The 26,871-nt window shown below is 44.2% G+C and overlaps 1 pseudogene; it reads right to left on the bottom strand.

Moving 5' to 3' along the window:
* Positions 1-1,911: 1,911 nt before the first annotated feature.
* Positions 1,912-26,871, bottom strand: part of LOC136316433 (uncharacterized) — a 43,423-nt pseudogene continuing 18,463 nt past the window's right edge.

The raw sequence follows: 26,871 nt of genomic DNA, 5'->3' as shown, positions 1-26,871 counted from the left end.
CAGGACTCAGCTGCAGCCACGTCTCCCCAGCAAGGCGAGGCCGCGGGGTGATGCGGTCTGTGGGTGCAGCGGGCCTCCTGGAAGACAGGCTCAGGGTTCAGGGAAGGGTGGACTCCAGCACACACATGCTTTACAAAGCTTCAAAAAAGGGAGCAACTGATGACAATTTTACACAAGAACTTAATCTGTTTCCAAAGATATTTGAATTTTGTATTTTTAAAGACCAATAAAACAGCTCCTTTAAACCAGGGCATTATTAAAAAACCCAGGAACTGGAAGGGGCCTTATAGGCCATCATATTATACAACATGCTTTTTGCTTTTATATGAACCCTTTTAAAATCGGAAGATATAAGAGTTTATTCTAAAAGTGCAATAAGAGTAAGAGTCTTCAACTGTGTATAGCAAGCCTGTCAACATTCCAGTAATCAATATTTAGTTAAATATTTGAAAACAAAGTAACTTAAAAGTGACTAAATATTAAATAATTTCCAAGTAAGTTTCTATTTTCACCTGAGTCTCTATCCCCTTTCCCTAAAAATATTAATGGACAAAAACAATTTTTAAATTTTGTATACAACTTGGATCATTCATGTTTGCCATAAGGATGTCATTCTTAATAAATTAATGAGGTTAGAAATGATAAAAATGCTTGTCTATCGGTATTCCTTTGTAAATGGAGCATACTACACAAGTCAAGGGCCTTTCTATACCTACATGGAACCAAAGAATACAAGTACTTCTTAAATCTGTGCAAATGGGATTCCTTTTAGTCCTAGATATTAAAGAAATGCAATCCTCAGGCTGGAAGAAATCTTATCAAGCAAATAGCATTTGCTTTGAGACTCTATCGACAGGACTTAGAATCCACATCAGCCTAACATGTTCTGCCAAAAACCATTCTCTGAACAGTGGATTCTTGCCACAGCCAGTTGCACAGACACAGCTGGTGTCTCAAGCTTATTATAGTGAAGAAATCAGTCCTGAGAATTGCCTGTGGAGGAAATGTGGTCTAGCGCCTGGGACTCCAAGGGCTCTTTCTCAAGAGACAAGGTTAGAACCTCAGCTGTGAAAGCTCATGGCACTTGCTGGTTCCCAGAGGACCATAGCCATCGCGGTAGTTTCCCACTGAAAATCTGCCTGTGCTGTTCTGTATGCTTTCCAGGAGCATGGGGCCATGCCTTTGTCATCCACATTTGTGAGCAACCATGCACTCCTAGCACACTGCCTAGTACACGTCAGTGCTACAAGTATTTGCTAGGTGTCCAAAGGAGCTAGACAATTTTTTCACCCATTTGAAGGCAATAGGGAAATCACAATCTTGTGCCACACTGACCAATTCAGGGCTTGTCACCCACTTCTTGGTTTCTTCTCTACCCTCAAAGGCTGGAAGGGAATGGGGGGAAGGGAATCACACTACATATCAAGAGGGGTGACTTAAAGAATGTACCCTCTCTGAGTGGTCTCAGGAGATTTAACTTGCTCCTTCAAAGAGGTAGGGGAGCACAAGTGAGTCTGCAGAAACCTTCTTGGTGACACTTGTTAGAAAAAAGAAATTCCTTTTTGAGAAACTTTTAAGCACATCCAAGTTTCATATGTGTGAGCTTTGTGGAACCTCTGATTAAATTTTTGATGGCATTTCAAGAACAATTTTTTTTAAAGGTCTTCTCAAGGAAGTGAAGATTCTGCACCCAGTGACATGAAGTTTATACTCGAGCCTCCTAGTCTTTATTACTTAGAAAGCAAACAATGTTGGGGATACAAAGGATCCCTCTTCTGTGGCTTTTATTATCTACTTCTCTCAACTCCCCAAATACTTGAGAGATGCTTTGTAGACTAGTATTTAGACTTAACATCATACCCTTGGCTTATTTAGGAGATTAAATGTCAAATGTCTAAAGACAACACCAGCTTAGCTGCTATTGTTGATGGAAATAAGTTGTTTGCAAGTTATGTTAAGTGGAAGTCCAAGGTTATTGTTATCATCTGGATGGCCTTCTTGCCAAAGTCTCTGGACATACTCCCGCTGACGTTCTATCTAGAAAAGTAGCATAAAAGTTAAAATCAGCAGAGTTCAAGTTTCCCATGGATGTGAGTTATGAGCCGTGGCATGAGAAAAGCATAAGCCCTTTGCATCTCTTCATTATTTGACCAACTTTCCTGCAGACATCGTTTTAAAGATCCACTCATACAGGAATATGCTGGTCTTTCAGACTGAGCCAAATGTCGGCCAAGAAAAGCAAAGGCAACCAGCCCTGGCCGGTTGGCTCAGCGGTAGAGCGTCGGCCTAGTGTGCGGAGGACCCGGGTTTGATTCCCGGCCAGGGCACACAGGAGAAGCGCCCATTTGCTTCTCCACCCCTCCGCCGCACTTTCCTCTCTGTCTCTCTCTTCCCCTCCCGCAGCCAAGGCTCCATTGGAGCAAAGATGGCCCGGGCGCTGGGGATGGCTCTGTGGCCTCTGCCTCAGGCGCTAGAGTGGCTCTGGTCGCAATATGGCGACGCCCAGGATGGGCAGAGCATCGCCCCCTGGTGGGCAGAGCGTCGCCCCATGGTGGGCGTGCCGGGTGGATCCCGGTCGGGCGCATGCGGGAGTCTGTCTGACTGTCTCTCCCTGTTTCCAGCTTCAGAAAAATGAAAAAAAAAAAAAAAAAAAAAAAAAAAGCAAAGGCAACCAACTTCAGACAATCTTAAGAAGCATAAGAAAATCTTTTGTCAAATAATTGACTATAAGAAAGAATTCTAACTAGACCTAAGGTAAATGTACTGGAAAAATCTTTATATCCTGTTTACTTCCTGCCACTGGCTCTCCCCCAGAGGACATATGGTGATTGTTCCCTTTAGTATCCTAAAAATAGTCTCAACATTAAAAAAAATAATAAACATGATTGTACACATCAATGCCTTGCAAAGGGGTATGTTTAGTCCTTTCTTTACCAATAAATTCTATAATCTAATGAGAGCAGGTTTTCCATTCTTTGTGGACCATTTTTTTCTAAACTTAAGCTTAAAATTTTTTTTTATTGATTGTAGAGCGAGAGAGGAAGGGAGCAAGAGAAACTTCAATTTGCTGTTCCACTTATTTATGCATTCATTGGTTGATTCTTACATGTGCCTTGACCAGGCATTGAACCTACAATCTTGGCATATTGGGACAATGCTCTAATCAACTAAACTACTTGGCCAGAGCCCTTTGTGGACCATTACTGTAATTAGGTTTGGAAAACTGCCTTTAAGACTGTAATAATACTTGGAATTCAGCAATGCAAATAAGCTTACAAATAAACATGCTATGCATGCTGCCCTAGAAACCCAGGTTCTGGACCAGCAATGAAAGAAAAACACTATTTTCAGCTCTGGCCATGCTTTCTATCCTCTTCTCACATGTAATATATTTAAACCCAATTGTACCACCTGCTGGTTGAAGATGCCCCTCACTAGCTGCAGGTAAAGACTCCAGCAGGTACCTTCATCTCAGTGGACCTTAATGAAGTAAAAGTGGATGAGATCAAACCTTGGGCACCTGTCATGATGTCAGTGATCACTTGTGCTAAGGCAAACCTCTCCTCAGGGTCCAACACGTGCTGGTAGGCTTCAAAGGACCAGTCAAGAGGCTGCAAATAAAGTCAATAGTCAGGGAACAGTGGAGGCAGCCTGCAAGGCCAGTGGCCATTGCTGTGGTGGCCATGCAGGTTCCCATTGGATTCGGGCAGATGGTAAAGGAACTGTAGAGCCGAAGGATGATGGGCCATTTTGTTTATTAAAGTCTCATAATGGAGGATGAGCAAACAGGCAGGGAAGACCGCTTCCCTTTCCCTCAGGGCTCCCAAGCCCTGACCCCCTCCGAACTCACAGGACTCACAGCTCCCACTAGCAAAACAGGCCAGGCAGAAATACCCCATCTCAGGCAAACAATAGCAAACAATTGCCCCTCCCCATAGAGGCAGGTAATCCGCAATTTGCAATCTACTGCCCTCAGGGCAAGCACCCCCAGCCTTTCACAGACCCTCTGCACATGGCTCTGCCCCCTGCCAATGCAAAATACAAGTGAGCAAACCTAACTCACTTGTTTCACATTGGAAACACATTAGTTTCCCCAACACAGTCCTAGCGCCCAGCAAAGAGAGGTGAGGCACCACCCCCTCCATGCTTTGGAAAGACCCTGGGCACCAGCAGGAGGGAGGCAGTGCTGAGCCTCTGGGTACAGGCCTGGTGCAGGCAGCTGCAGCACCAGTGCAACTGGTTAGGACGGGCAAGGGAAAGAGAGCTTGTTTTGCCTCTCTTCCCTCTTCCCTTGCTCTCCCCAGGTAAAAAGGGAGCGTTGGTCAAATATGTTTGTAAATATGATATATGTTTGCTCGCTTATAGTTTGCATTGGGTGTGGGGGACAGGCTGTAAGCAGGCTGGATCATCATAGCCTAAGGCTTAGCTTTAAGACTAAGCTTTTCCCCACATCCTTGACTGTTGCATGATGTGGAGTGGTGCACTCTCATGAGGAATCCCATTATGCCACAGATAAGTGACTTTGTATCAGAGACTTCCTTGTTTGTATATTGGATTAAAGGTTTTGATTTCTATACGATAAAGTGGGGCAGAGACTGGGAGCTTGCTCTCTCTCAGTTCCTGCTATCACCATTGCAGGGGCCTCCCCAATCCTTGCCCTTCATGGGAAAATCAGGTTTTCTGCTTTTCCCTTGCCTTCTCTTGTGGTTTGCCTGTCTTGGTGAGAGACCAATAAACAGAATGGCCCATCATCCTCCGACTCCACCATTTCTTTACCATCTGCCGAATCCAATGGGAACCTGCATGTGAATGGCCACAATGGCGGCTCTTGGCCTTACAGGGGGCTATATAATAAATTATATCACATCTAATAATTACCAGTATAAGCTCCAATCACAGTGCATTCACTGTCACCTCATCAAATATATTTACCTTGCACACCTTTTTTTAGAGACCCATTCCCTACCCCCTCTTACTCCATCACCAAACAGGCCAGCAGCCTCCTCCCCTGTTCTACTTCCTCAGTCCCCTTTCTGACCTCTTCTCTTTAACGGTGTGCCCAGATATCACCTTTTTAAGAATGATGGGCGGGGTGTTAGACTAAAAGGCTGAGTTAAAATCCCTTCAAATACAAAGGCATTTACCCAGACAGGACTCCAGCAGGAAGGGCCTGGGTACAGAGCTCTCTAAGGCCTCCCGGGAGCTCCTTTTCCTGTGGGGTTCATGAGCCTTTTCAAAAATGGTTCTTACAGTGGGAATTCAGAAAGAGATGTTCTTTATTTTGCTTTCACATTTGTTTGTGAGCTTAAGGAATTTCTGTTCTGTGTATAAATTCTATTTGTGTGTAATTAGTCATGGTGCTAATCAGAAAAAGCTCTTCAGAGTTCATGGGTTGGAAAACCAAACAGAAACCTAAGGGCAAGGTAAGCAAGTAGTTCTGAACAATGTCAGTTTGGTTTAAGAATTTTCCACTCTTCGTTGGTCTTAGCCACACTTAATTTTGGAGACCTTGTCCCACATTATATCAAATATATTAAAATATGCTTACATTCCAACCAAATTTTTTTCTCTGTAAAAATGTTAAATGATATGTATTCTTATTATTTTTAAAATAATTTGGTTATGAGTGACTGTAAAGCCAGTAGCCGTGGCCACCATCACAGCTGCCTGGCCCATGCAGGTTCAAATTTGATTCAGACACGATAATGAAACAACGAAGCCAAGGACTGGTGAGCCATTACATTTAATCCTAACTCACAGCCAGCGGGCGAGAAATACACACAGTGGGAAAACACTTCCCTTTCTATTCAGGGCTGTTGGTCAAATAAGTTTGTAAATGTGACATATATGTTTGCTCACTTATAGTTTGCATTGGGTGTGGGGAACAGGCTGTAAGCAGGCAGGGTGGTTATAGCCTAAGGATTAGTTTTAAGACTAAGCCTTTCCCTCCCTTTTAATACTAAGATCTTTTCAAAGCTAAGCTTTTCCCCACTCCCTTGACTGTTGCATGATATGGGGTGGTGCACTCTCATGAGGAATCCCATTATGCTTCAGATAAGTGACTTTGTATCAGAGACTTTCTTGTTTGTATACTGGATTAAAGGTTTGGATTTCTACACTATAAAATGGGGAAGAGGAGCCCATGCTGGAGGAGAGCAGAGAAAGGCCACGTGGAGGAGAGGAGAAGTACCCAAGATGGAAGAGTGCTTGTTGGTCAAATAAGTTTGTAAATATGATATATATGTTTGCTCGCTTATAGTTTGCATTGGGTGTGGGGACAGGCTGTAAGCAGGCAGGGTGGTTATAGCCTAAGGCTTAGTTTTAAGACTAAGCTTTTCCCCCCACCCTTGACTGATTGCATGATGTGGGGTGGTGCACTCTCATGAGGAATCCCATTATGCCTCAGATAAGTGACTTTGTATCAGAGACTTCCTTATTTGTATATTGGATTAAAGGTTTTCATTTCTATACTATAAAGTGGGGCAGACTGGGAGCTTGCTCTCTCTTGGTTCCTGCTATCACCATTGCAGGGGCCTTCCTGATCCCTTGCCCTTCATGGAAAAAGCAGGTTTTCTGCTTTTCCCTTGTCTTCTCTTGTGGTTTGCCTGTCTCGGCGAGTGTAAGGCCAGGAGGAAGTGTAGCAGGAAGTCTCTGATACAAAGTCACTTATCCGAGGCATAATTGGATTCCTCATGAGAGTGCACCACCCAGATCATACAATCAGTCAAGGGTGTGGGGAAAAGCCCAGTCCTAAAACCAAACCTTAGGCTACAACGACCCAGCCTGCCTACAGCCTGTCCCCCACACCCAATATAAATCACAAGCGAGCAAACATATATATCATATTTACAAACTTATTTGACCAACAGCGAGACACCAATAAACAGAATGGCCCACCATCCTCTGACTCTGCTATTTCTTTACCGTCTGCCCGAATCCAATGGGAACCTGGATGTGAGTGGCCATGTTGGCGGCTCCTGGCCTTACAACTGGTGTAGTCAGCAGGATGGTGCTCCTGGCTACTGAGAGTATTACAACTACAACACCAGTTACAATCAAGACAACATACCCTATTGCAGGATGGGTGAGAGATTGGGCAACCAAACCACATGGTGGTATGGCCCAAATGTCCCCCCTGGCCAAGTGGGGTGCCTATCTGCAACAATGCTGTGCTCTTAGCACCAGCTCATTGAGGGCAGAACTGCAGGAAGTCTTGGGTCCAGTCACCTATGCGACCTTAGAGTCAGGTACAGCTGGGGCTCAGGAGGCAGAACCTGAATTCAGTCCCTACCAAGAGGGGTTGGTGCCCATCCCCGAAGATGTCTGGTATACTGATGGTTCCAGCAGGGGCCAACCTGCCAAATGGACAGGCCTTCCATCCGGCCACTGAGTCTATTTGGATGGACATGGGTACAGGCCAAAGCAGCCAATGGGCAGAATTAAGAGCTGTTTGGATAGTTGCCCATAATGAACCTTCACCTCTGGTGATCTGTACTGACAGCTGGGCCGTCTATCGTGGACTGACCCTTTGGATTGCTACTTGGCACATTAACCAGTGGATGGTAATGCACTGTCCACTATGGGGTCAGGCCATGTGGCAGGACTTATGGGAAATAGGACAACAGAAGCAGGTGACAGTACACTGTCACAGGGCATGCCCCTCTAGCCCATCCTGGGAATGATGAGGCAGATACGTTGGCAAGGGTGTGATGGTTGGAGACTGCACCTGCAGGTGATGTGGCACAGTGGCTCCACCGGCGCCTGCTCCATGCAGGACAGAAAACTATGTGGGCTACAGTTAAGGCGTGGAACTTGCCTGGGTCCTATGCAGAGGTACTTGCAGCCTGTGAGCAATGTGCAGTATGTTCCAAGGAGCACTCTTGGAGACCACTGGTGTCACCTGGACAGATCCAAAGGTGTCATGTTCCACTGACACGATGGCAGATAGACATCACTGGACCCTTACCAAAGTCAGAAGGGTACCAGTATGCAGTCACTTGTGTAGATACTGCCACCAGTCTGCTTGCTGCTTACCCTGCCCATAACACTGACCAGAGGGCAGTCATACTGGCTCTGGACCGCCTGAGTGCTGCATATGGGCAACTGCTGGTCCTTGGAAATGACAGTGGTACCCACTTCACTGTTTCAATGGTGAGACAATGGGCTCAAAAGCTGGGGGTGGACTGGAAGTATCATGTTCCCTACCACCCCCAGGCTGCTGGTATCATTGAGCGGTATAATGGACTCTTAAAGCAGGGACTGCGACAGGAGGGGGGCACCAGCTCCCTTACTGGATGAATATGCCGCTTATGGACAGTTCTCTGGACTTTTTTTTTTAAAGAATGCTTTTTTTTTAATTACAGAGACAGAGAGAGAGAGTCAGAGAGAGGGATAAATAGGGACAGACAGACAGGAACGGAGAGAGGTAAGAAGCATCAATCATTAGTTTTTTGTTGTGACACCTTAGTTGTTCATTGATTGCTTTCTCATATGTGTCTTGACCTTGGGCTTTCAGCAGACCGAGTAACCCCTTGCTCGAGCCAGCGACCTTGGGTCCAAGCTGGTGAGCTTTTGCTCAAACCAGATGAGCCTGCACTCAAGCTGGCAACCTCGGGGTCTCGAACCTGGGTCCTCGGCATCCCAGTTCGACGCTCTATCCACTGCGCAACCGCCTGGTCAGGCAGTACTCCGGATTTTGAATGAGAGACCTCAACGGAGGAGCCCAGCTCCAGTAGAGGCCCTCCTGCATCGGACAGGTGCCCATATTCAGTTGCAGATACGCACCAAGGACATTTTAATCAAGCCAGGTTTTGGACAGCAGGGCAACGTGCTCTTGCCTGCCCCAACAGCCCTTCTTAAAGGCCAACGGCTTCAATGGACTTGGCCCTGGACTGTACAGGCCTCCCATCTGAGATGGGTGGCCTTGTTGGCACCATGGGGAAAGGGGCTAGAGGTGGACCTCCAGTTAACTCCTTGGGTAACCAGCACCTGGCCACCTAAGGTAGAAGTGTATTATCCCTTGAGTGCTTAGGGGGACAGCATTATGAAGGGCACCTTTGTAATTTCTTTATGGCCAATTGTGAGTTCTCCTATTTTACTACATATAGAACCAGCAGATGCTGGTGTATTGGCCAATAAGGTTTGGTATGCCCGCTTGGGGCGGCCTCTGATACCAGCTACGGTGCTGTCTGCAGACAAAACTCTGGCCTGTATTCTGCCAAAGGGGAAAAATTTGCCTCTCTTGGTGCCGCTGACAGCTCTCTCATTTCGCCCATAGCTTTTTTTTTTTTTTTTTTTTTCTGAAGCTGGAAACGGGGAGAGACAGTCAGACAGACTCCCGCATGCGCCCGACCAGGATCCACCCGGCATGCCCACCAGGGGCGACGCTCTGCCCACCAGGGGGCGATGCTCTGCCCCTCTGGGGCGTTGCTCTGCCGCGACCAGAGCCACTCCAGCGCCTGGGGCAGAGGCCAAGGAGCCATCCCCAGCGCCCGGGCCATCTTTGCTCCAATGGAGCCTCAGCTGGGAGGGGAAGAGAGAGACAGAGAGGAAGGAGGGGGGGTGGAGAAGCAAATGGGTGCTTCTCCTATGTGCCCTGGCCGGGAATCGAACCCGGGTCCCCCCGCACACCAGGCCGATGCTCTACCGCTGAGCCAACTGGCCAGGGCTTGCCCATAGCTTTTGATTGGTTAATCCTATTGCTGTAGTTGGTACTGTTTCTGTTTATGTAATGTATCCCACTCCTTGCACAGTGACCATCATGGAAGATACCTGTGGTTTAGATTGTGAAGTGAGCAAAAGGGGTGGAATGTTGGTCAAATAAGTTTGTAAATATGATATATATGTTTGCTTGCTTATAGTTTGTATTGGGTGTGTGGGACAGACTATAAGCAGGCAAAGTGGTTATAGCCTAAAGCTTAGGTTTAAAACTAAGCTTTTCCTCACACCCTTGACTGATTGCATGATGTGGGGTGGTGCACTCTCATGAGGAATCCCATTATGCCTCAGATAAGTGACTTTGTATCAGAGACTTCCTTGTTTGTATATTGGATTAAAGGTTTTCATTTCTATACTATAAAGTGGGGCAGAGACCGGGAGCTTGCTCTCTCTTGGTTCCTGCTATCACCATTGCAGGGACCTCCCTGATCCCTTGCCCTTCATGGAAAAATCAGGTTTTCTGCTTTTCCCTTGTCTTCTCTTGTGGTTTGCCTGTCTTGGTGAGACACCAATAAACAGAATGGCCCACCATCCTCTGACTCTGCCATTTCTTTACTGTCTGCTTGAATGCAATGGGAAACTGCATGTGAATGGCCACGATAATGGCTCCTGGCCTTACACTGCTAAAGGAGAAGCCAGTTTATACAGAGTTTGTGCAGAGAGAAGGAAATGAGGAACAGAGGTGAATAAGGCTGGTGAGAATCAAATAACCTTTCATTCTAGGTGATAGATATATGAAATTCCAACTGCCCTTTTGTTGTTCCACCTGGCTGCCTGACCTCACTCTTACTTACTGGACAATCGCTTCTGAGGCAGAAGAATTCCAGAAAGCTGAAATTGTAAAACCGTAAAAGGGAACATACCAGAACTGTTGACTCAGTATCCCCTCAGGCTCTCCCAAACCGTATAAGATTTGTCCCTAGTCTGTAACTGGTGCCCTTCTCCCTGGAGAAGTGCCCAGCAAGGTTCCTTTCTTCCTTTCAATAAAGCCTGTTACTCTGGTCTTTTCGGATTCCCATGCATTCCAACATTTGGTGCCAAAACTCGGGACAGGGTACTAACTGCCTGGACAATCCCTCTTTGCTATCCAAACTTACAACCAGGAAAGCAATGGGCAGTGGCAGTTAATCCTGGGCTTACTCCCTGATTCTGTTTGGATGTGTAATTATAGGTTGATTGGCCGGCGATCTGTTTCTGTCCTGAACCCCTGCCAGACCAGAAAGGTAAGGAGTTTCTCCCTTTCCTCTCCTGGTTGGCTTTAATTCGACCCATTAGTCCCTACTCCGTCGTTGGACGGCTTTCTCCGGACAGCCTCACATTTTGAGGGGTTTGCCATTTTTCTGTCTCAGGAGGCAGCACATTCCAAAAGTCTAAGCACTTAGCCAAATCCCTTCACATTCTCTTTGAGCTCCTTCTTGGGCGGTGATGACCCCTAAGTAGGACGACTCCACATTCCCAGGAGAGCTTTCTCCTTTGTGATTGGAGGTGGAGACACCCTCTCTAGATCACTAATCTCCACATTGGGCTCTTCAGAGTCAAAGCCGTCTGACCAAAACCCATTGGGCTGTCTTCTAAAAATCTTACTAAATTAGGTCTCTCTGACCTCAAGCCAAAGAAATTCATTTTCCTTTGCAACACAGCCTGGTCTCAATATAGGCTCGACAATGACTCCCATTGGCCTGAAAACGGGACCTTTGATTTCAACATACTGAGAGATCTAGATAATCTTTGCCACCAGATGGGAAAGGCTTCTGAAATTCCTTATATGCAGGCTTCCTTTTACTTTCTCTCCTGTCCTTAATTTCTGTGCTGCTTGTTCTACACACAGGCTGTTTTTGGCCAAAGCAACCTCATTTAAAACCTCTGCTCCTAATCTTTTCTTCTCCGTGGACTCCCAACTCTCTTCCCTCCTGCCTGACCCCTGGGGGCACCCCTCTCTCAGGACCCTCCTCTGGTCCCTCTGCAAATCTCTTGCACTTGAATCTCTTCCCTCCAGAAAGCCCCCTCCATTTGCAAAATCCTGTTTCCCATTCACCTGCAAATACCAGTCTCTCTTTCTCCTCCCCTGCTGGCCAGGGGCCCCTCCCTTCTCCACTGTGTTCTTAAACTCCTCCTTCCTCCTTACAGATGGGAAGCATTTTCTCTTTTTCTTCTTTGACCCATCCACCCACCCCAATGGCTTCGACTGTCTCTTTTTCTTCTTTGACCACTCCACCATCTTGGCTACTTCTCCTTTGCAATGCTAATTTCAGGAACTGAGAGAGAGTGAGCTTCCAATCCGCCCCATTTTATAGTATAGAAATCAAAACCTTTAAGCCAATATACAATTCAGGAAGTCTCTGATACAAAGTCACTTATGTTAGGCATAAATAGGATTCCTCATAAGAGTGCACCTCCCCACATCATGCAACAGTCAAGGGTGTGAGGAAAAGCTTAGTTTTAAAAAGATCTTAGTATTAAAAGGGTGGAAAAGGCTTAGTCTTACAACTAAGCCTTAGGCCAGAAATGGCCAACATACGGCCCGTGGGCCAAATCTAACCCACGTAATGAGTTTATGTGGCCTGCAATTAAGTTTTTAATATTCTCCACTACTTTAAAATCTCAGCTACTCAGAAGCGGAAACGTCTTTGATTATTGGAAATTGAGATATTTAAGAAGATAGTGATACGCGGAAAAGAATTCTGCATGTGACTAATCTAGGGTTAAATTCCAATAATTGGTTGAATGGTTTTGCAATTGTAAAGCCAGTAGCCACAGCCACCAACACAGCCACCTGGCCCATGCAGGTTTGCATTTGATTCGGACAGATGGTAATGAAACAATGAAGCCAAGAACTGGTGGGCCATTAGCTTTAATCCTAGCTTGTACCTGGTGAGCAAGAAATACATACAGTGGGAAAACACTCCCTTTCCATTCAGGGCTCCCAAAGCCATTGACTTATTTGAGTTTTCCTGGGATCAAAGGTTTATACCTCACCAGCCTTATTCACCTCTGTTCCCCATCTCCTTCTCTGCACAAACTGGCTTCTCCTTCACCACTCTGCCATCTTGGCTGCTTCTCCTCTCCTCCACGTGGCCTTTCTCTGCTCTCCTTTCTCTAATGCTAATCTCAGGAACCAAGAGAGAGCAAGCTCCCAGTCTGCCCCATTTTATAGTGTAGAAATTCAAACCTTTAATCCAAAGTACAAACAAGGAATTCCCTGATACAAAGTCACTTATCTGAGGCATAATGGAATTCCTCTGAGAGTGCACCACTCGCTATCATGCAACAGTCAAAGGTATGGGGAAAAGCTTAGTTTTAAAACTAAGCCTTAGGCTATAACGACCAGGCCGGCTTACAGCCCCCACACCCAATACAAACTATAAGCGAGCAAACATATATATCATATTTACAAACTTATTTGACCAACAGTGATACTTCTTTATTTTTTAAAAACATTTCATTATAAAGATTTACAACTTTTGTACTCATCTGTACTCAATATGAACTGTTTGACATTTAGCGGCAATGTGAAACCCACATTCTTTTAGGCGAAGTTTGCCAGTGTGCACCCAAGGTCAAACAATTCATTATTTTTGTGGTCAAGTGTGCTGAATCAGTGGCATTGTAGCATAGACAATAGCTGCAGTTGATAACTGAAAACGTGTGCAGGCTGTTTGTAAAACAAAATAATTGTTTTATTTGTGATATAACCCCTTCAAGCTCGCTCTGTTAATCAAATATTGTTTCAATTGATTGAGATACAGTTTGGATATTTATACGGTATGTAATTATATTTTTATTAAAATATATTTTTATTAAAATAATATTGTATATTAAATTTTTTCGCTCACATTTATTCATAAACAAATTACATAATAAAATTTTGTTTACTTAAATCATTTTTGTATTTAACATTTTTTTAATTTTAATATTTTGTCTGGCCCATGAATAAGGTTTTCTTTCTAATCTGGCCCAGGGGCAAAAACTCTTGGCCATGCCTGCCTTAGGGTATAATGACTTTGTCTGCTTACAGCCTGTTTCCCACACCCAATGCAAACTATAAGCGAGTAAACATATATACATATATCATATTTACAAACTTATTTGACCAACAGTGATACATTTTATTACTAATTGGCTATGATTCCTGGGCAGTATATACCTAAAGATTCTTATGAAGTAAAACAATCTGATCCATAAATTATTTTTAAGTGTAATGAGAAGTTTGTAAGTGCTCAGTTAACAAGGTTTTTTACATTTTACAGACATGCAGTTAAGCATTTTACTTATATCTATTTTGTATTTTCTTTTCTTACTTTGAAGTAATCCATGTTTTTCCCCCTTCAGATCTCAGACATTTTCAATGGTCCCTGAAAAGCAATGAGATCACCTGGATAAATTGGCTCTGACAGGAAGCTTCTCAATTTTCATTTTCACTGGACTTATAGTTGCACGAATTCCTTTCCTTCACCAAACTAACTCGACATATCTTCCCTAAGAGTTTTAACTCAAGCTACTCTTTCCCAACAGTCTTTTTTGACTAGTTCTTCTCATGGAGGTGTCACCAAAGAAGACCCGAGTCCCTGGGCCTTCTCCCTCCTCGGTTCTTGTCAGTCTTGTGAGAAGGAATTCAGGTGAGAGGGTACAGCATTCAAGCAAAGCTATACACATGGCACTAGGCACAAGCAGGCAAACTCAGCTAGTCTGAGCACCCTGCCTGTTGGGGTCTTAGGAATTATATACACTTAGCTTCAAGGCTTTATTTCCCTGTTATCAGGGCTAACGGACACAGTTTTAAGGATCTCTTTTAATGTTTTTCTTGTAATTGTTGGGATACCTGGTTCTCTTGTTTTATCTGGTCTCAGGACTGCTGACTCTTACTCAGTGGGTGAGATAAATCCCCCACTGCCCCCTCCCCTTTTCCTGCCCTGATAACCGTCTATCCTGCCTAACAGAGGTGTCGTCACTCTTTTGAAAGGCCTCAGCTCCTATGGTAGCCATAACAGCCAAGACACATAGGCTTGCCCAGTGTATGCATTTAATGGACAGCCAGCAGTGAATTGTTGAGGTTGCAATTTCTACCAACTAGACAGCCTGGCATACTTTGAGATGCATTAGAGAAAGAGTATGTTTTGTTTCCTTGGGTATTGCTCTTCCTGGTGGATTGAGGCCAGAAAGTCAGCCCTCTACTTAAAAAACTAAGGAATTTCCCTAAAAGAGATCAAGAGCTCCTCTCATTGTGTGTGTCCATAGCTAAGAATGCAAAACCAAGAAAGACTAGAGAAAGTGTAAGCACTCTTCTTGAATATAGGACACAATAGCATTGAAAGCAGAGCGGGATTAAAGAACCACAGTGCAAGAAAAGCCAGAAGTGTCTCCATCTTGCCAATCATGGCTTCTAAGGCTCCCAAGGAAAGTGAGCACTTGAGTATTAATAGCAGGGTAGGAATCAATGCCTTATTAATAGACATCCAGTACCTGAGGGCTTCAATGCTGAGGCTCTAGGAGGGAGAGCCTGGGGCACTTAAGTTAGCATCTGGTTTTGTAGGACTTCCTTTGGGAAACGGTCTAAGTGACTTGGTGTTGTGTCAACCAATGGAGGCTAAAAGCTCAGGACACAGAATGTGCACCACAGGTTAAACACTGCCACATTTCAGTGTGAAATGAAGGAAAGTGGAGATCACCTCGCTTTGAAGGGTGATCTAAATTACCTCATTCTGTCCACAGAGCTCTACTCTAGAGTAACATTCAATTATTAAGTCACAGAAGACAAAACAGAATCAGAGACTAGTTGGAGTAAGAAGGGTGTCGCTCAGTATAGCCCAAAGGGAGATCAGGAAAGAAACAATTACTCCCCTAAATCATTCTGAACTAACCTGTACCACTTTTGCTGGGCCAGGGCAATCCCAGGAACTAGTTTGTTGCATTTGTATTGCCTTGACCTAATTTTGTACAAAACCCCCGATTGTTCGGTTACTTGGCAGGAGAAGTTCGTGGGGAGTGTTCTCACTGGTGGTTCCAATCTGGTGATACCAGGCTGCAGAGGCTGGTGCTAAATTGCCAAGCTCACTTTTGTTGTTGATGGGCTTGACAGAGTTAGCCAATAAAGATACAGATCATCTAGTTTAATTTTAATTTCTGATAAACAATGAATACTTTTTTAGTATAAATATGTTCCAAATATTGTCATATGTTACCTGGCAACCCTAGTCATTGAGAAGAAAAATGTGGCTCTTTTTAAAGTGATCAGACCTTTTCAAACTTTGGCTTCAACCTTGAGAAGCTCTCAGAGGGACCCTTGCATGATTTTATCATGAATTCTTTCCCCTTGGGGGCAGGCCCGTGATCTTTCCACCTCACAGGCTCTATTTATTATCTGTTTGCTAACTGGCCAATTTCCATTTAAACTCTGGGCTGGTATTTGTCTAAGAAGTCTTCCTAGCCTGTCAAATGTCACTGGTGTGTGTCAAGAGCCAACTGTCAGGCTAAATAATATGTGGTACACACTGCTGGTAGGCATAGAATATTGGAGAAAATAAAATAGCCAAAATAAATAATCTCAAAACTTTTGTATATTTTATCTCAAACTTTTACTTCTGGGGTTTAGAAAACCTTTAAAGATAGTATTTCAGGTCAACTGAAAGTGCAAAAGAGAAAATCAATGTTAGACGCTACCTGTCAACAGATTTTAATATTTATCTATCATCTATCTATCATCTATCTATCTATCTATCTATCTATCATCTATCTATCTATGCTCCAAACACTAATTCAGCTGAAAATGTGTCCTCTGGTGGCTGTGGAGAGAATTAGCAGTTGGTACAAGAATCACTTAGCACCTGGCACAGCTGATGCCTGCATTCTCTAAGAGTCCTTTAATGATTAAAGTTTAATCTACTTAAATTCACACCAGCTCTAATTTTATAAGTGCTTACACATACTATTCTAACTTTAAGGATTTAAGACAACCCAATGTGTTTAAGCAATTCTTTTTTTTTTTTTTTAAACAGGGACAGAGAAAGAGTCAGAGAGAGGGATAGATAGAGACAGACAGACAGGAATGGAGAGAGATGAGAAGCATCAATCATCAGTTTTTCATTGCAACACCTTAGTTCATTGATGATTGCTTTCTAATATGTGCCTTGACCGTGGGGCTACAGCAGAATGAGTAACCCCTTGCTCAAGCTAACGACCTTGGGTCCAAGTTGGTGAGCTTTTTGCTCAAACCAGATGACCCTGCGCTCAAGCTGGCAACCTCGGGGTCTCGAACCTGGGTCTTTGGCATCCCAGTCCAATGCTCTATCCACTGCGCCACTGCCTGGTCAGGTTGTTTAGGCAATTCTTAACACTGCAGTGCTTCTAATATATTTAATAATCAAAAACAGCTGAGGAAACTTGGCAGCAGAACCAGTGCTAGGGAAATCAGTTGCACTCTAGATAAAAATCTGGTTTATCCATTAAAAATGGGCTCTTTCAACAGAATTTCTGAATTAGAAGGCCACATTTTACAGTTTTGGCACAGATAGCTCAGTTTCTATGGGGATCTTATTCTCAGGGTAGCAAGGAAGGAGATATTTCCAATGACTCTTTTAAGTTCAAATAATTTCATATACCACAGAAGAAACTAGTGAATAGCCCTGGTAGCTTAGCACAGAATAAACCTTAGGCTGAAGTGTGAAGAAGGTGGTTTAGTCCACTCTGCCCTTTTATTCTTCTCTAGCATTGGGTCTACCTGGGGCTCCAGAGGAGGCCTAGAGGCAGTAAGAGTGAAGGTGAGGAGAGTACAGAAAAGGGGGGGTTCTTTAAAACTCCTGTCTGGACCAATAAACTTGTCACACTTGAGGATTCTGTCTTATTTACAATCAATGCAGCCTTTCCGGTCTCTACACTGTGACTCTACATCTCTCAGTCAGTTGACCCTGTGGTTGTTCAAACAGCAGAGAGAGGTTGCAGATGCAAACTCTGTAGAGCCCAGTTATTTTTGAAAAGAGGAACAGCTTTCAAAGCCCAGGGCTTGCACCTTTAAGCCCAGCCAGTTGTTTTTAAAAACTGGGTGACCTACATCTCCATGAGTAACAGATCAGAGAGTAGATGAAATGGTCAACCAGCTTTTCTACTAGAAAAACAAGTCAAAGGAAACATTTCCACTTCCCCATCTTCTGACCACATCATAGTGAACTGCAGCCTGGCTCCTAGTCTCTAACTTTTTGGAGAGCCCTGCAAAGCTGGCCATGACCACCTGAGGGCTGACCTCATTGTTTAGCTTTTAGGAGTCATCTTTCTGGACGTTTCCCTGCATCCTACACTAGTAACCATCCTCTTCTAATTAACACACTTTCTTCCCAGTGGTTTTCACAACATTATTCCTTCCTTTTTTGTCCAGTCTTTTGGCTACTCCTTTTTGTTTCTTTTGTGGATTCTTGTTTCATGACCCCACCCTTAAAGGTGTTACCCACAGCTCTATTTCAGACATCTCTGGCTTTTTCTAGTCATTTTGACTCATTACTGTGGTTCAACGTCCACATTCATACCTCAACTCATATTTGCTTCTGAGTTTAAAAACTGTAGCACCCATAAAACGTTCAAACCTGGGTTTTGGAAAACTCTCCTCGCATGTCTTGTATCCTAGACTCAATGTTATTTTCACCTCTAACGTATCCTCTGATGGCTGTTTCAGTTAATAGCCTCCTCACTGACCGGAGGAAGTCGTTTTAATTCCACCCTTATTCTCTTGCTCTAACATCCTGTCTTTAAATCTTGCCATTTCCACTTCTGCAAAGTGCTCTCAAGCCTGCTCCTCCTTCCTGTTCTCACTGTGACAGCCTTGGTGTGGGTCCCCGCCTAACTCTCTCCACACCTGTTGCAGTAACTGCACTGCTTTCCTCCAGGACCTTTCCATTCCAATCCACTCTCCGCACTGACACCGACACAGCTAGGATATGAAAACAAAGCTATGATTGTCTTTCTCCCTTACTGAAACTCATCAATGACTTTGCTTTGCTTATAAGATAAAATCTAAATGTAGCACGGCTTGGCAGGCCCTTCCCAGGCTGCACGCAAAGCACACGGTCCGCTTTTTCCCAGCATGCTTCTCCATCCGAGCCGCGGCCATCTGCCTGCCCTTCTCCGAGCTCACCATCCCCATTTCACACCACGCTGACACTGCGAATGCTGCTTCCTCTGCCTAAGAATCCTTCCTTCTCTGACAGCACGTTACTCGTCTTTTAGTAACAAGATTAAATCCCTTCTCCTGTGGGATGACTCAAGACTCCCGGACATTTCCTTTACTCTGACAGCCCCCCGCAGGGCAAACCCCTCCCTCCGCTGGGGTCGTCATCACTCCTTGCATGTGCCACTGGGTTATAATTGTTGTTTAGAGATCAGATCAATATTTATAGGTTAGAAATTCCTTAAAGATAGAGATAATCTCATATATGTCTATATGTTCCCAGTATCTGGAACAGTACCTGGTATAGAGTAAATACTTGATGTTTGATGAGTAAACTCCCAGCAGTGATTCAGAAGGGCCATAATCCATGCGAAGGGCACAAATGAAGAGTAGTTTTTCATTTATTACTGGGATAGGAAACATGCACAACAGGACGATGATTTAGTAACTCGCTGATTTATTGCCTTGAATTTACCCTTGAAACTTGTAGTGCTAGCGCTCCTTGCCCAGCTGCTCTCCCCCACCCACACGTGGCACAGGGCGCGAGGTCAGTCGGTTTGTCTCTGTCTAGTAGACTGGGGGTTGCTCTGACAGAAGAAGAGATGTGAATGGAGTCATCTTTCATTCTCACAAGGGAGCTGCCCTAAAGGAGTTGTATAAGAATGTTTAACGAAGTTTTGTTTTCCGGGTAAGAATACCTGGCGCTTGTTTTCCAGAAGTGCTGCTTCCCAAGGCCACATGTCACAGAGCACAACAAATCTGTCTGCTCTTGCCGGGCCTATCCCCAGTCCTGGCCAGCCTGGACTTGCTTCCCTCTTTGTGACCTGGAAGAGAAGTGCTGACAGTGACCAGGACCAGGCCTCTCTCCATGGAGATCTTCCTATTACTGTGATGGCGAACCTATGACACGTGTGTCACCACTGACATGGGCTGCATGCCGAGAAGGACATTTCATCCTCAGCTCCTACACGGCCAGGTGCAGGAGCCGAGGATAAAACATTTGCTGTAGTGTAGACATTCTGTGCCAGACGTCTGTAGGCCAAAACAACAGAATTCCGGCACAGAGCGTCTAGTTCCGGGACTTCCGGTTAGGCCGTTAGGGGATCTTTGACCTCACTTCCAGCAGGCGGAGCAGGGAGCAGGGGAATGCTGGGGGAGACGCATCTCTGGGGGCCCTGTGATCGCCATTACCAGCAACCACATAACCACAGCAACCATCATCCAATCTACTGTTCTGGGGTGTCGTGGATTTCTGAATGACCATCATTACTGAGATAAGTGAGGGGGAGGCTGGGAGAGGCGAGGGACTATGCTATGGGTGCTGTTTTCCGCCATTAGAAATAGCGGCACCCATCTTAATTTACATAAGATGCAACTTGCAGAATTTCAAGACAGCATCTGGGCTCAGGTGTTTGTCAACTTGAGGTCAAAGCTTAAGAATCTGGAAAGGTGATGCTTGGAGAATCAAGAAGAGTGCCACTATGATCAGGAAATTTGGAGTGCCTGGAACCGATTACCAGGCACTTTTAGCACCTTGAAAAATATAGCAATGGCTTTACTCACAATTTTTCCCTCTACGTACTTTTGTGAGACCTTATCCTCAGCATTAAATAATATCAAAACCAACAAAAGAAACAGATTGACAGATGAAGTTAGTAGCGCTTGCTTGGGCTTGAAGTGTACAAAATACCAACCTTCAATTGAAGATTTAGCCAATGAAATTCAGCAATAAAAAAGTCACTAATAGGCAGGTTAAAGAATTCCCCCTCCCTCTCACTTATCTTAGTTCACGGCACCCCACACAAATTAAATAGTATCAAGACCAACAAAAAAACCCGACTGATGATGAACAAAGAAGTCACTAAGCAGGTAAGTTAAATAATTAGGTTTTGGTTTATTAAATACGGTTATATATTACAAGTATACATTTTTGTTATTTAAACTATAAATATTGTGAAATTATGGTGTTTTTTTTTCTCGAAGTGACATACCACCTGAGCTATGCTTGGTTTTTTGGCAAATTTTGACACACCAAGCCCAAAAGATTGCCCATCACTGTCCTATTAGAAATGTACCCTCAATTGTCAGCTCCATCTCAGGAACGAAAACACCAAATCCACTCCTGGGATTCCTAAAATCAGGTTACAGAGCCAGCAGCAAAGACAAAGCCCTATATTCATACTAGTTGACTTTTAAGTCTACAGCGGTTTCTGTTTTTACTTTACAATTTTAGTTTTAAAGCTTAGTTTTAGAAATATAACCAAATTCAGTTTATATAAAATCTTTGTTAAAAATCCTCAAACTTATAATTTAAAGGCAAAATATACATTTTTTTCATTCTCTAAAACCAGGTCCCTGGTGGTCTACATACAAACCCAATTTGACTTGCTATTTCAATTGATGCTGGCCAGGTAAAAAAATTTCAGAGAAGTTTCTAAGATATTTTTGAATTATGTTAATCACTAACTTAAATAAATAAATATAATCAGTCATTATTCTGATGAATTATTTTTTTCTACTATATTAATGTTAGTTTTCACTGTCAGTGCTATTATTGTTTAAAATTTTTAAGTGCTATGTTTCAGAATGACATATTAAAAATATGCTTTTCAGGGGCTGGCGTTTGAATTTAATAATTATCAAATATGTGATGGCTACTGAATACAAGAGAAAGACTCTGACCGGAAAGTTTTCTAGCATCAGTTGGGAAATCATTTCACAGTGAATGACTATATGTGTACTAGCCCAGCTGGAAGATGTTTGCATGGCTAAATAACTACTATGTGTTTCAGTCAAATTAAATGCTTAGCAGCTGAAAATCGTTGCATTGTATTATAAATTATTGTCAATGAAAACGATGCAGTAGTTTGTAGGATAACCAGTAAATATATTTTACTGCTCACAAAAATTAGGGGATCAGGGAACGTGCAGATACTCTAGTACTTTCAGCGTTTTTGCATTTTCACCAATGAAATAAAAGTTGTTTTTGCATCTCACTTACATAACTGAACAACTTTCTTTGACTTGTCGTTTGCTTTTCTGATGTTCTTGTTTAATAATAATAAAAAAATCAAATGCTTCTTTTTTTATCGCTTCATATTCATTTTGAAATATTCCCTAATTTTTGCACTAATATAAAAGCTAAGAGTTGAAATGAAATGCCCTGGAATATTGGATGCTGTCGCCACTTCCCCTGAGTCAGATCCCAGATAAGATAAAGAGTTCAATCCATTGTTAAATTAATTTTGTCTAGGATCTGAAAGATGAATCGTCAAACATTCTTCAAGCAGTATTTTAGAACAATATGAATATGAATTGTCCTTAATCATAGTCTAATATATTACAAAACAACACAAACCCGTGCTAAACTTCCCTGTAGGTGTTGCAATATATCTAGAAACTCTAGCTTCTTTCCAGATGTAATGCTAGTGCTGTCATAGTATTTCAAAAGAAATAGTCTTACCTCACCTATTTCTAAAATTGGATGAATTTGAGTAGCACCAGAAGGAAGAGCGAGTACAGATTATGGGTTATACCATTACACTGAGTAATGGTATCTCCCTTTGGAGCCTGTCTGGCATCATCCTGGTTTTCTGTTAGGAAGCCAGGGATGCCTCTGCTTCTAACTGCCATTTCCCAAGGTCACTCATTTTTTTTTTTTTGTCACATAGAAAAAAAATCATTGATTACTTTGCTTGCCTCAGGGCCTGGCATGACATGCCTTACACCCAGTGAGTGATGCAGAAATGCCACTGGGCAACAAGTCCGGTCTAAACAACAGTAAGGATTATAACCACACCCTGGAGAGGAGTCAGTCTCTAACAAAGGGGCACTTAGGCAGGAAAACAGAACCATAACTTTTTGAATGTGGGGTGTGCTGGGGAAGTGTATGTGCTTACTGAATTTTCAAGAACTATTGGATATGCACTTATATTTTGAGATGGGAGGTGAAGCCCTCAGTGTTTTTTGTTTGATTTTTTTTTTTTTTAAATCTGACTTCTGACCTTTTTCTTTCTCAATGTGATGGCTGGTCATAAGCAGCAGCTCTGTCTCCAGTTCCTTCAGATTGCTCAAGGCTTTGTCATCCATGATGTGCACCCCTTGCTGGTCCTGGCTGTGCATGTAGCCAGCTTCGGTGCTGTAGCAGTCATCCTCATTCTCCACTTCTGAGAACTCCAGGAGTTGGGCGCCGAGGACTTGGGGGACCTAAGCCAAGCCTGGAGGTTACCGGAAAAGGGAGAGCTGTATTTGCCAGCCCAAGGGCAAGCAGTAGGCTTTTCCTCCCGCGTGCAGAGCTGTGGACATGCTGGACATATGAAGAGCTGTGTGCAGAGAAAAAGATATTAGGGAGGGAAGGGTGGCTTCTGGGGTAGGTAACTATATAGCTGCTGGAGTTACTTTTTTATTAACTCAGGATTACCTGAAAAAAAACAGGCAGTAGAGCCAAATGAGTGTTAAAGGTGGTCTCTAAAGACACAGTGCCTGCGTTCAGGTCCTGGCTCTGCCAGGATCTCACTTGGGCAAGTCACACAGCCACCCTTAGCCTCTGTTTTCTCATCTGTCACATGCAGACAGTAGAGACACCACAACCGTTGTAGAGAGTATGTGACACTCCATAGGAGGCATTTGAGATCTGTAAGTGTTAGCTGCCAAAGACATTTTTGTTTTAATCTTCTAAATACTTCTAAAATGCATTCATATACTGGGTTATTAGTATAGTAATATACTGGGTTGAATAGTGTCTCCTCAAAATGTATGTCTACTTGAAACCTGTAAATGTCACCTTTTTTTGGACATAGAGTCTTTGCAGATGTACACAAGTCAAGATGGGTTGTACTAGTTTAGGAGGCGTCCTGCCTGGCCAGGCAGTGGCACAGTGGATAGAGCATTGGCCTGGGATGCTGAGGACCCAGATTCAAAATTCTGAGGTCATCGCTTGAGCGCAGGCACATCCAGCTTGAGTGCAGGGTCACTAACTTGAAGTCCAAGGTTGCTGGCTTGAGTCCAAGGTCGTTGGCTTGGGCAAGGAGTCACTGGCTCTACTGGAGCCACCCCCTCCCCACCCAGTCAAGGCACATATGAGAAAGCAATCAATGAACAACTAAGGTGCCACAACTATGAGTTAATGCTTCTCATCTCTCTCCCTTCCTTTTATTTTATTTTATTTTTTATTATTCAGTGAAAGGAGGGGAGGCAGAGAAACAGACTCTTGCATGTGCCTGAACCACATCCACTTGGCAAGCCCACTAGGGGATGATGCTCTGCCCATCTGGGGCTTGCTTTATTGCTCAGCAACCAAGCTCTTCTTAGCACCTGAGGGGAGGCCATGGAGCTATCCTCAGCACCCCAGGCCAACCTGCTCCAATTGAGCCATCACTGCAAGAGGAGGAGAGAGAGAGAGAGAGAGAAGTGAGAGGGGGAGGGTAGAGAAGCAAGTGGTCACCTCTCCTTTGTGCCCTGACCAAGAATCAAACCTGGGACTTCCACACACCAGGTCAAAGCTCTGCTGCTGAGCCAAATGGCCAGGGCATCTCTCTCTCCCTTCTTGTCTGTCTGTCTGTCTCTCTCACTAAAAAAAAGGAGGGATGCACCCTAATCCAATGACTGTTGTTCTTCTAAAAAGACAAAAATGTGAAGACAGCTACCTAGAGGAGAGGGCCCCATGAAAACAGGGACAGAGGTTGCAGCAATGCTTCTAATAAGCCATAAAATGCCAAGGAACACCAAGGACTGCTGGCAACCACCAGAAACTTAAAAGAGGCTAGGAGAGATCTTCTAGAGACTTTATGGAGAGCATGACCTGCTGACACTTTGATTTTGAACTTGTAGCCTCCAGAACTATGAGAGAAAACATATCTCTCCCAGTTGTTGTGAGCCGCCCACTTTGTAGTACATTGTTGTGGGAATCTTAGGAAACTAATACTGTAAGTAATTTGAGTCTTCCAATCATGGTTTTATTTTTCTTAGATGACTGAGAACATGTTGCTTTCTGAGAATCATTCTAATAATACTTCTCATAACTTCAAACGTCTCCATTCTTCTCTCTTTTTATTTATTTTTTTTTAAATGAGAGGCAGGAAAGCAAAGAGTCAGCCTCCAGCATACACTTCAACCGGATCCACCTGACAAGCCCAGTAAGGGAGGCGATGCTCTGCCCATCTGGGGCTACTGCTCGGCAACTAAGCTATTTTAGCCCCTGAGGTGAGGCTATGGTGCCATCCTCAGCACCCAGAGCCAACATGCTCCAATGAGCCATGGCTGCAGGGAGTGGGGGTAGGGGGGGAGAGAGTGAGAGAGAGAAAGAAGGTGGAGAGGGAAGGGTGGAGAAGCAGATAGTCACTTTTCCTGAGTGTCCTGACTGGGAATTGAACCTGGAACTTCCACACGCCTGGCCAATGCTCTACCACTGAGCCCACTGGCCAGGGCTCCATTCTTCTCAAGCCTCTGAATTCACTTTCCACCCCCACCCCCATGCCCAGTCTCCCTCAGTCTCAGCAGAAGCCCCTCCACTTCTCCACTCACATTCATGAGCCCGTGCACTCACACCCTCCTCTCCTGCCCCTCCTGCACTGTAGAGGACAGTCCCCCACCCGGGCTCCAAGGCCATTCTCTCCCCGCGTTTTGGATCCTATCCCCTCTACCTCTGAAGCATCTCTTCTCCTTGGATAGCCGACTCCTCTCAACCAAGTATTTCCCATTGACACTGAAACATGCTCATGTCCCTCTCATTTTAAAACCTCACGCCCTGCCCCAGGTTCCACCTGTCTCTCTTCCTCCTCACAGTCCAACCTCCTAAGATGTTATCTGCACTCTCTGTCTCCCCCTCACCTCCTACCCCTCACCCATTCCCATTGGTGACTGTCTCCATCAAACCACCCAAACCGCTTCCTCTGTGACCAACAATGACCTTTTTTCCATACCCAGCAGGCTTTCTTTTAAATTTACTTCATCCTTCAGGAGTATCTGACACAATTCAGTACTCCCTGCTCTTGACTCTCTTCCCTGGCCTCCCAGGGCTCCACACTGTCCTTGATCTTGCCAGCTTTCCGGCTGTCCCTTCTCTGATGCTTGAGGTCTATTTTTCTCTATCAGGTCATTCGGTGGTGACCACACTCCAGCCCTCGTCCTGGGACCTCATCTTTTCTTCCTACACTCCTTCCTTAGGAGGCAGTACACTTTCACAGCTGAGATGACCTTCTTTAGGCCATTTGCTCCCCAATTTATATTTTAGTCAGACCTCTTAGAGCTCCAGACCCACACATTCAATTAGCTGTTCCACAGCTGTTCCTGGGAATCCTAAAAGCCCCTCAAATTTAACATGACCAAATTGTGTGATCTTCCCCTGCAAACCTAGGCCATCCCCCGCCTCCCCATTTCTGTAAGCAGAACCACCATCCATCTGCTTCCTCCAGCGTGAATTAGTCCTGATGTCTCTTTTGGCCTCACCCTACATGTCCAATTCAGTGCCAAGTTCTGTTGATTTTACTTCCTATCTCTCAAATCCATCTACTTCTCTCCACCCACCACCCTGGTCCAAGCTGTTATTATCTTTCACCAGGATTAGTCTAGAAGTTTCCCAACAGGTTTAGTTTCTAATTGTTCTATCCATATCACTTCTGGCTCTCACTCTCCTCCATTTACTCACTACTCATAAATAAAGTAAAATGCCATAATGGCAGGGCCTACACAGTCTGGCCTCTGCCCATTTCTCTCTAGTGGTTCTCGACCAAATGTGACCTTATTCCCTGGAGGACATTGGGCCATGTTTGGAGACATTTTTGGACATCATGCTTTGGGGCAAATGCTACTAGTATTTAGGGGTTAGAGGTCAGGAATTCTGCTAAATATCCTGGAATACACAGGACAACCTCCTGTAACAAAGAATTAACAAACCCAAAATGTCCATAGTGACAAGGCTGAGCAACCTTGGGCTAGTTTCATTTTGTTTTACTTTCCATGTGGATTGCTGTGTCCCAGCCACTTATGTCTCCTTTTAGTTTCTA

Source organism: Saccopteryx bilineata, chromosome 12 (assembly GCF_036850765.1).
Source record: "Saccopteryx bilineata isolate mSacBil1 chromosome 12, mSacBil1_pri_phased_curated, whole genome shotgun sequence".
NCBI classification, from domain to species: Eukaryota; Metazoa; Chordata; class Mammalia; order Chiroptera; family Emballonuridae; genus Saccopteryx; species Saccopteryx bilineata.
This window is presented reverse-complemented; position numbering and strand designations above follow the sequence as displayed.